The sequence below is a fragment of the Medicago truncatula genome, chromosome 3, assembly GCF_003473485.1.
Source record: "Medicago truncatula cultivar Jemalong A17 chromosome 3, MtrunA17r5.0-ANR, whole genome shotgun sequence".
Classification (NCBI taxonomy): domain Eukaryota; kingdom Viridiplantae; phylum Streptophyta; class Magnoliopsida; order Fabales; family Fabaceae; genus Medicago; species Medicago truncatula.
Window position 1 is genome coordinate 24,280,151 of NC_053044.1, and position 11,802 is coordinate 24,291,952.

At 31.9% G+C, this 11,802-nt stretch overlaps 1 long non-coding RNA gene across 1 annotated transcript; it reads right to left on the reverse strand.

The window, feature by feature from the left end:
* Nucleotides 1–5,669: 5,669 nt before the first annotated feature.
* Nucleotides 5,670–7,955, reverse strand: LOC112420494 (uncharacterized). The gene is made up of 2 exons (XR_003010643.2): nt 7,798–7,955; nt 5,670–5,949 (listed from the first exon to the last, which is right to left on the reverse strand). It is a non-coding gene; the product is annotated as an uncharacterized lncRNA (long non-coding RNA).
* Between the last annotated feature and the right edge of the window lie 3,847 nt (nt 7,956–11,802).

Here is an 11,802-nt window from a genome sequence, read left to right on the forward strand (position 1 = left end):
ATGGATAGAGGGTCAAAAGAGCACGTGGTGTTCTTTGGTAGGGGTGGTTTTCCGGTGTTTTATTAGAATGTTTTGAGACAGTACATTTTTATCCTTTTGTTTTCTCTGTGATTTGCAGAGTCTTTGTCTTTATGATTCTATCCAGGCTTGTACTTTTTCTCTTGTAAAAAAGACACTTTTTCTACATTTGTAAAAAAAAAACTTTTTCTACAATCAAAATAAAAAAAATCAATAAAAAAATGCACCAACAATATTATATTGATTTAAAAAGAAGTTAGGTTGAAAAAATTTAATTATTCGAAAATATTATAATGGTAAAAAGTTGAAATAATAAAATAGTAAAGAGTTTTAATTGTTAAAATTATAATTACACAATCCTATAATAATTAATGTATTCAACTAACTAGTCAACAATACTAAAATAATAAATTATTAAGAATATAAATTTATATAGAAAAACTGTAATTGTTATATAAGTTTAATTACAAAATCTAGAAATAATTAATGGTTTCTATCAATTGATTATTTTTTAGATTAAAAAATTGTGGAAAGAAAAATTACTATAATATCAATGGCATTAAGAGCCATTTTTTAGTTGCCTCATATGAAGTTTGAACTCTTTTCCTTGAGGGTATAAAGTCAAACAATTTTACAAAAAATTTAGGTGATATTTGATCTTTATCTCTTAAAGTTACAAAGTCATATTCTTACCACATTTAATATGACTCTTTTTGAAGTATCAATTTATTGAGTTACATCAGCATCTATCAAGTCACCAACCATTTTTCATAACCCACTTCTCTCTCTCTCTATATATATACACACACACACAACACTCACTCTATTCTTGTGTTTTAAACCACAATCAACTTTTCCTTTACTGATAAAGATTCATGTTCTGAAATTCTACTGTCAAATCTGGATGAAACTATTTTTTATCCTTTGAGTTCATTACATATATAACTACCCAATTACCACTCTTAGTTTGGTTCAAATTTACAACTCAGTTCTCATCACAATTCATTTTTTGCATCTACATATTTTCTTTGTCATTGTGATATTTTGATCTGCAACCTATATTGTGATTTACAACATGTGATTACTCTCATCTAGATCGATGATCAAAATATCAGCTCGATCTAACATGTTAAGGATCAATTTTTATTTATTTTGTCATCTACAATGTGTTTTTTGGGTTACTCTCCAAAAATATCATTTCATCTCAACAAGTGTAATTTCTTTGATTAATCAGGTTAGAAAAAACTTCTATCTTTCAAAAAAAAAAAAATCATTATATAAATAAATATGTATTGATTTTTGTGTCATATGCTGGACTCAATATTTTATGGTCTTTCATGCTTCTATTAATAAAGCTAAGAACATATATGGGATGCAGATTTCCAAGACTAAAACGAGAGGCATATTACTGCCTTGCTCAAAGTGACATGTAAATATCCATTTCATGAAGAGCGAGACATTATGCAGGTTAGCATAATATTATCTTAGCATCATAATATCACATTATTTTTCATTGGATATATAAATAATTTAACAATTTGTTTGCAGAAATAATTTGGTGATTTGCATTGATAATCACACCACTTTAGGGATGATGTCGTGATAAATGTAGTTATAATTTCTATTTTGTTGCAGAAATCAATTCTGCCGTCTTCAGGAAGTGATGATCATCAACACTGTCACCGTTCAGAACGGCCGTCCCCGGATTCAACTCACCGTGAAGTTGAACCACCGCGTCCGACCAAAAGAAAATCAGATCACCACTCTGAACCTGAACACGATGGCATAGCTGTAAGTATGACCACCACGACCGTCACCAGGATCGCGACTACGAGCACGAATGCCACCAGTATCGCCGTCATCACCACCGAACAAAATCTTCATCGAAGAAATCAACAGATGCAGTAACCAACTCCACATCTAGGAAATCATCAAAACCAAATATCAAATCCAAATCCAGAAAATCATCAGAACCAGTGACAAAATCCTTGTCTATGGCAGCACAAGCAACGACAACGGAACTAGCGGCCGCCGCTGCTGCTACAGATCGGAAACAGAAGGCTAGCGTCTTCATTAATGGAAGTATCAACCGCCGCCATTGACAGTGTCTCAGTGAAAAGTCCATTTAATGCACATGTTTATTTTGTTGCATTAGAAAGAGGATGGTTGGATTAAAAAAAATGATACTTGGGAGATTAAAGTCCAATTAAGTTTTATTTAAGATCTTAACGTTGCTAATTTTATGAGTTTTATAAGATATGATGATGAATGTTGTTGTTGATGGTGTTCAATTGATTATGAATTTTTTATTTTTTATTTTTTTTTCTTCTGGATTTTTGTAAGAATGTTGGTGAAGATAATATGAAGATGATGAAGTTAATGGAAGACGATGAATAAAAGAAAAATTAATTAGTTGTTGTTGACTCACTGTAAGATAAAATAGACATGCGTGATTCAATGGTCATCTTTCTTAAAAAAATATCAAAGGGTTAAAATTGAAAAAATTAATAAGGTCTATGGTGGACTATCTATAATGTTGGTCCACCATATACATTTGGGGGTTAAACTTAACCGTCGGGAGGTGCAACCTGACAGCTGGTAGGTAGTAAAATCCCACGAACTCATCATTTAGATAGAAAACGCTAAAAGTTGAATAAGATTTGACTGTTAAGTAATTCCAACAAATGAATAGAGAGAATTTCTAACCGCCGTTAACATTCTGCAAACAAAAACCAGGTTAATTCCTAAACTCTTTCTCCGATGCAAACAAACTAAATTGCAAAACTCCCTTTATCTTTTATATATTGTTTTCATTTTATTTTCTTGTTCCCAAGTAAGTAACGTGAATTACATAGTTGGAACGACAATTCTGGTGGATACGATACTCTACTTACACTTTATTACTTGATAGATGATTTGGTACAGTTGCATAAATCCAATCATCAAGTTTTTGGCATGATGATATTTTCCGACTAAGCAATTTGAATTACTTATTCGTAATTGTCATTTAAATTTTCACATTTAATTTTTCGTTTTAAATATTCAAAAATACCAAAAAAATAAGTCCTTATTGAGTTGTTATTAGGGGTCTAGTTTAAATATTATTAGGTAGTTTAAACTAGATATGGTTGTACTTATGTGAACCCTAAATGGTTGACTTTGGAATATCACCTTAATGGGAATTTGAATTGGAATCACACTTAAATAACATTCCTTTACAAGTTACGGGACATCCGTAAGATTATAACTTAGAATATTTATCCTGATTCGACCTTCTTTGTATTTGGGGCCTTGGGATGATCTATCCTTTATTATAAGATCTATTATAATATAATTGTGTTCGTTTATAAGATTTGAACCATGTTTTGCAACCCTTTGTTATAGCGCTAAAAATGATTTATTTAAGTTTTATTATAATAGAAGGTTTTATTCAAGTATTATTATTTTTGTGGTAACAAATATAAGGGTTTATTTAAGTTTTATTATGGTAGAATCTTTTGGGACGGTTTGTAGTTAACTCTAGCGTGTTTTGATCTGCCAGTGTGTTCTCCTCTCTGTGCTGCTTCTGGCATAGAGTGTAAAAACGGGCGTTGCATCTATGTTGTCAGTTTCGTTTGGGTGTCTTACAAACAATTTTGTTTTAACAGATTCGACGTTGGCACGTCACTATTATGTGATTCAAAAATGTGTTTCCGTTGTGGTTCGCGTCAGAGCTGGTTTTGAGAAGGGGATAGAGGGCCATTCACGGTCCGTCATGTTTTGGTGTTCTGTTGGTTTGGTTATATAATTACCCGATTATGCTTCGTTGTCTTGGATAAATTTTCACTTTGGACTAGCTCGAAAGATCGTGGCCTTTATTTTGGATGTTTAATTCTAGAGCTGTCAAAACGGGCGGCCCGGCCCGGCCGGGCTAAAAAGCCCGGTTTGAATATGGGCTGCAAAAAATGAGCCCGAGCCCGGCCCTATACGGGCTCCCGGGCTAACGGGTCGGCCCTGGCCCGTATTTTTTTCTTCCCTTTTCCATTCTTTTAAGTACGGAACATACATAAATATGCCGGGCTAACGGGCCAGCCCGGGCCCGTATCAGTCTCTCACACACACAGACCACAAAAAAAAAAAAAAACAGTTGTATTTTTTGCGGGCTTCCGGGCAGCCCGAAGCCCGGACGGGCTAGCCCTAACGGGCCAAGGGCTTTTACGGGCCGGGCTAAAAAGCCCTCTTCAATTTCGGGCTCCAATTATTCGGCCCAAGCCCTACATTTTATTCGGGCTTTCGGGCCGGCCCTTACGGCCCGGCCCATTTTGACAGCTCTATTTAATTCAAGTGGTGATTGAGACTTACTGTTGTTGAGGTTCGTCGTGGTAAGTGGTGGATTGATGGATTTGCAACCGTATTGGCGGTTGGATTCTATGTCCAGTTTCAAAGGTTGGGATCGGGTTTAATGACGATATTTCTTGCTTGGTTTGGACTCGAAAGGGTCGGTAAAGCTGATGCTTTAGTTGCAGGGGCTATTGGTTCTTGAATCTTTATGTGTTTATAGTCGATTCATACACCATTCTCGGGTTTCATTATAATCAGGCGTGTCTCTGGTTACTTTGGTTCATCAATGATCGTGGCTTTTTACACATCTCTTTATTTTGCAATCCTAGTTTTGGGTCCCACGCTGGGCTTGCTGGGTTGTGTTGATGTGTAATTTTTCTAGATTTTCGTCTAGTTAGCTATTATATACCACTTTTTGTTATTAGTGTTGTATTACCCTATTAGGGCTGATACGTGGTTATAGGGTTTTAAGGTCTTTAGCTTATGATAACCTCTATTTTGTTACTTGTTAATTTGTTATATGATAACCTTAAGTTCTGATAGATCTTCTCTGTGCCGGAGAAGCTCACGGTCACTGGGACTGGACTAATCCATCATCATGGGAATAATGTATCCTAACAATAACTTAGATTATTGTAAGCTCTGTCCCATACTCTGATGAACCGTGAGTACGACATCTAGTACTAAGGGAATGTGACATATGAATTGTGTTTTACAACCGTTTGTGATAGATTAACCCTTTGTGTTTTGAACATAGCATGATGTGTTTACAACCATATAGCGAAATATAGCGTTTAAAGGTGGTCTTTGTAAGATTGTGAAATCGTTCACAATTAAGCTGAATATAGCTAAAGTTTGAAGAAGCTTTCCAAAACATGTATGGCCAGGTAGACAAAAAAATAAGAGAAATTGTGCGGAATTTGAGAGGGTATTTCAGACACCATATTGAAAAATCTCACAGTTAATGGAAACTGTACTAGCCCAGTTAAATAAAACTTAAGTTCCTATCCTGATCAATCAATTAACTAAATGCAAAAAATACTTAAATGGATTGGGACACAACTTCTAAGATTAATTTTGTTATGCATGTTTGAACTCAATGCATAACAAAATTGGGCTACTTCCCAATAAAAATTTATTTATGTTATTAAAAGAACACCAATTTCAAACCGTTAGCAAAAAATTTTAGGGAAACTAACATCCTATCCAATTATCATCCAAATTCAGTTACTCATAGATTAAGCTAAGTATTACATGATTACTACCAATAACTATAATTCTAATGTATATTAACAACTCGTCTACTCTAATCAAATTTTCAGTCCATGCAATGGAACGTTAACAACTTAGTAATATATTCAATTACAACATAAATAACAAACAAGAGGTGAGTTCTTTTCCACAATGACTTAACTTCTCATTCTTAATCTAATACTTCTTACACACAATTCCCATCACAACCCATATCTAATGAATTCAAACTTATTAGAGAACTCAATTTTCTCAAACAGACTTTGGTACCCCTAAAATAACGGTGCCTTGGTTTGCCGCCCTTCCCATCCATCCTCAAAGCCACCCCGTCCACCCCTCATTTGACGAATGCCTTTTCATCTACAGACAAAAACTATATCAATTTTCCATTACAAGTATAAGTATAAAAACACTTATAGTTACAAAAAAAAATTATATAATCATACAAATTATATATGGTATAATATTTAAAATATAAAATAAAAGAAAGGAACCTAATATTATGATTTAAAAATCTACGGTTTAATTTATAGTTTTGGAAAGTAATTTAATTTTTTATAAGCCAAAAGCATAATATAAATAACCAGAAGAAAAATACATAGTTTTGAGGGGCTCTACCGTACCTAAGGCAATGAAAATAAATAAAAAAAAAAGAAAGAAAAAGAAGGAGGAAAAAAGAATAATAATAATAATAATAATAATAATAATAATAATAATAATAATAATAATAATAATAATAATAATAATAATAAATTGTTTCCCTTTTAAGTAATGAAATTGTAATTTACTCAACAAAAAAAAAGTATCGAAATGGTAATTAATAGAAGGTCATGTGAACGTCTTTCTACTCCTTTTATTGCGCTAACGTTTGAAAATTATTTACGGTGATTTTCTATGAAATTTTGATTTGGATTAAAACTAAAAATATAAATTTTTGTTGCTTTCAAGTTATAACATACCCTTTGTAAAAAAAAATAAAATTATAACATACCCCAAATTAATCATGATTATTTATTTCAATGACACCAACAATACAAAAAAAAATAATATAAATTCTTTATTTTAACAACACCAACAACGATCTTTATTATAGAAAAAGTTGTTTAAGACATAATCTATAATCTATATATCTATACTATATAAAGAAAACTACCCCTTTCAACACTTTTGGGTTGGATTTTTTCTTTTCAAAAATACCCTCAATTTTCAATACAAAAAACACATATAACAAATAGATAAGATACATTTAAATATTAAAACAAATGTAACAAATACAATGTGAATATATATATGTTTGATTTTTTTCCTTTATCACTAAAAAGTGTAACAAACTAGATGAGTATATTTATACTTATTTTTTCATTATTTCAATTATACCCTTAAACAACTTTTTCTATAAAAAATATTGTTTTTGGTGTCATTAAAAAAAAGAATTTAGAATATAATTTTTTGTTATAGTGTTTATAATCATGATTAGTTTGGTTTGTTATAACTTGAAAGCAACCAACATTTATATTTTTAGTTTTAATCAAAATCAAAATTTCATAAAAAAACACAATTTATAATTTTTAAACATTAACGCAATAAAGAGAGCGGAAAGACGGGCACGTGAGTGCCCATCTTTTCTCTAGTTGAGATAATGAAAATGTAAGTATAAATATACTCATCTAGTTTGTCACATTTTTTATATGATACGAATATATATATATATATATATATATATATATATATATATATATATATATATATATTCGTATCGTGTTTTAATATATATTGAGGGCATTTTTGAAAAGAAAAAAAGTCAGTCCAAAAAAGTTGAAAAAGTTTATTTTCTTTATATGTAGTATAGATAATGAATTGTATGTAATTTCACATATAAGAACGAACTGGTCTAGTAGCCTATTAAACTTTTTTATAAGTCTTAGCCTGACTTTTTAAATTAATGAACTTTCTAAAATATATGAGTTTAACGTATTTACTAAATTAGTTATTCCGAGTCGGACTTTAAGCAGGTCGGGGTGTAGGTCCCTAACGAATGAACCGAGATATTTCTACCCTGACTCTCACCTAAATAACAATTTAAGATTTTTTTTATTTTTTATTTTTTTTTAAGAAAAATAACAATATAAGACTGTTAGTAATAGTTTATCAAAGAGTGTGTATATGGAATAAAAGAAAAATTGAAAATGGTTTGAAGATATTACTTACCCCAACGGTAAGCGGAATCAGAAAGAATTGGAAAAAGAAACATTATCAAAGCATAAACAAGCTTAATCATATTTTTCATCCTCTCGATATAATAAATTGAAATTTTTAACAGCTCTATAAATAAAAGTTATATGGTTTTTTTGAAGGAAAAAGTTATATGGTTTGTTAACTACTATTAAATTAAATAGATGTATCATGTCAATTTTGAGCAGCAAGAAACCAATCATAAAATTGATATTTTTTTTGTTAAATGTCTCTGTGATGCATCAAATGGTATTTTTTTTTTTTTACCGCTTAGAGCATCCACATTGGTATGATATTTACCATTTAAGACTCGATATCAAATAGGTAAATCCGTTGTGGGAAAAAAAAAGTGAAGGTACGCAGGATCTCACTTAAGACACCAAATCTTAAGTGGATCCACACCACTTTTCAATAAAATAATCATTTTTGAGTTGTTTTTGTTGTTGTTGGGATCCATTTAGACGTTTTGATAGATGATCTCTATTGAAGTGGTTGAGTACCTATTAAATACTATTATTAAAAAATAATAAAAAATGATGTGTCAATGTAGGTCCAGTTTAAGACCTCAAATGTGAGAGTCTCCATTGTGGAAACTCTGATTCACTAAGTTGGTTAGTTAAAATTTATAACACATTTAATATAAAAACTTGATGAGGATCAAAGTTTATTAAATTTTTTTAATTATATTTTAAAAATATTTTATTATTTCTCTTTTAGCCTTTCATTATAGACAAGGGACAAATCCAAGAAGAGAAGTAATTGAATAAAGAAGATGCATTAATTAGTTCCAACAAATAAACATAGATTCATCTTAGAACCCTTATCAGAAGAAGTTTAGTTGCTCATGGAATAGAAAACATCTATATTATATATAAAGAAAATAGCCTCTTTTAGCTCTTTTGGGCTGATTCCTTCTCCTTCCAAAATTACCCTCAACATTTAATGCAAATAGCACATATAACAAATAGAGGCAATCCTATTGGCGGAGATTCCCGTAAGTTGAATTTTTGGCAACCGGTCCTTTGACCGTATAAAATCTAGATTGTCGAGTTCGAAGAGTCGCAACTTATCTTTGGGTGGCCGATTGGTTCTTCCGAATTCTGTCTTGTCCTCTTTACCGGTCTATTTTCTTTCCTTCTTCAAGGCTCCTGCATGTATCATTTCTTCTACCGAATCTATTTTTAATTGTTTTTTCTAGGAGGGAGTGAGGAAGTTAGGAAAATATCTTGAATTAAATGGGACATTGTTTGTTCTAATAAGGAAAAAGGAGGTATGAGGGTTAGGAGGCTAAGGGAATTCAATATGGAATTGTTAGGTAAATGGTGGTGGAGGTTGAAGGAAGAGCGTGGTAGTTTTTGGTTTAGAGTGTTGGTAACAAGGTTTGGGGAAGGTAGCATTTTTGTTCATGCTGACAGTGGGAGGGGTTCGGTGTGGTGGCGTAATTTACTAAGTAATGGTCGTGATGTTGGTACAACTGCATGAAATTGGATTGACGATAACTGTGTGTGTGAGGTGGATGATGATAATTCCTTTTTATTTTGGTGGGATCCGTGGCTGGAGGACGTGGCTTTGAAAGTTATGTTCAGTCGCATTTTTGAGCTTTCTGATAACAAGATGGCTACGGTGGCTGAGATGGAGCACTTCAGGTGGGGTGAGATTGGAGAGGCTTGGAAGTGGTGCAGGCCTTTACGGGCGTGGGAGGAAGATCAGTTGAGGGAGTGTAGTACTTGTTTGAATTCTATTATTTTGCAGGATGATGTTACAAACAGATGGCGGTGGAATGTCCACACTACAGAATCTTACACCGTCAACAATGCTTATAATTTTCTTCAACAAACTTCTTCCCAATATATCAATGAAGATGACTTCCATGTTTTTTGGAATAAAGATGTCCCTCCCAAGGTTAATCTTTTTGTGTGGCGTCTCCTTCTCAACCGTCTTCCAACAAACTATGTAACACCCCGTTTTTCCAACATAATTTTTTTTAGCATAAATCAGAGTAAAACACCTTAAACGAAATGTTACACTTCTTTCAAACGTAAATATAGCAAAATTACTATTTATTTCAATCATTTCATAATATCAAAATTAAATCTCAATACAGCGGAAAATATCTTAATGAAATATCATGTTGGGAAAACGGGGTGTTACAATTGGTGTCAGAGCAGGTTGGTCCGTCCGGCCAAGTAGTAGAAGTGGTGGCTCAAGTGTCATAGGACTCTGATACGTAACGAGATGAGAAATTGTTGTTTTATTTTCATTCCTTATGTATCAATTTTTGGAACATGTTGTTGGAGCCTTTATTGTTATTGAACAAATTGTTAATGGATAATTATGTTGAGGCCTTTGTGCCATAATTTATTGATGGTTATTAATGTTAAGTGATCGAAAAATATTCCGCTGCAAAGTATTGATTTATCTATTAAAGTTGATTTTAATATATAGCATTTTATTCTATTTAAGAAATTTTGAAAAGCAGTGTGACATTCCCATTTGTTGTTGAACTCTGATTTATTTTATTTAATATTTAGCTGTTGGGTTAACGGGGTGTTACAAACGACAATTTGGTAAAGATAGGTGTACTTCCAGATACTTCTCAACAATGTGTGGAGGATGTGGTAATCTAGAGGACGCCGCCCATCTATTTTTCATTGCAATTTTTTCCGTCAAATTTGGCTTGTTGTGTACGATTGGTTAGGCTTTATTTTGGTTACACTATTTACTATTTCACACCATTTAGCCCAGTTTGGTTCCTTCATAGGTTTTACTAAACGCGAGAAAGACATAATTCGTTTAGTTTGGTTTTCTTCAGCTTGGGTTTTATGGAAAGAAAGAAATGCAAGAATCTTCAAGAATTCTCAAAATATTATTCACCACTTGCTTGACAACAACAAGGCTCAATCTTTTGGTTGGTTGAAAGCGAAACACAAAAATCTGGCTTTTGACTATCATTCGTGGTGGACTAACCCCTTGAGTTTCTTGTAATGTTTCTTTTTATTTTCATTCAGATGTTCCTTATCTATTTCTGATGTAACTTGATTTTTCTCTTTGGTTCTCTCTAGCACACCTTGTGCGGGGCAAGCAAAGAAGTTTGGTTATTGAAGTTTCATTTTAGAATAGACATGAGAAAATTCAAATATTAAAACAAAATGTAACAAATTGTACATATCTGATTTATTTTTCCTTATTATTTAAAAAAGATAATGGATGAAGTGAATTCAAATATTTAAAAAAATTGTAACAAACACAATATTTTTTTGTTACCACAATATTTAAAAGAAGTGTAACAAACTATATCAAGTATATGTCACTATAAATATAACCAATAAGAAAATGATTTTTTTTTTTTTTTATAAAAAGAAAATGATTGTTATTTTATTTTTATTTTATATACAAATAAACCAAAATACGCAGAATTGATAAATAATTTTGTTATATGCTATGACAATAATTCGTAGATAAATCGATGTATGAATAGTTTTCATTGATATTTAAAAATTTAAAAATTGTAATAAAAATTATTCAAACAAATATACACACACATGTTAGCGTAGTAAAAAGAGCGGATAGACGAACATGGTAGTGCCCGTCTTTATATATAAATACAAATGCTAACATGTAAGATGTTGTTCCTTTTGTCTCAATGAATATTTTAAAGATATTAATGGTCAAAGTTGTGTATTGGTATGTGTGACGTGGTTGACTATGACATGTATTTTGAAACAGAGGGAGTACAAGACATACTCTCAAGGAAGAAGATGAGGAAAAACCCTAGCTGCTTGATAGACAATTTAGGCAAGTGTAACAAATCGTTACCAAATAATAAAATGACAAGTAAAGTATCGTATCCACATAGATTTTCGTTCCAAAAAATAAATAAATAAAACAAATGGGGGGGATATGTTTGTTCAGAGCGAGAGTTTAGAAGTAACCTGATTTTTATTGCAGAACGTTACAGGCGGTTAGAATTCTTCGAATATC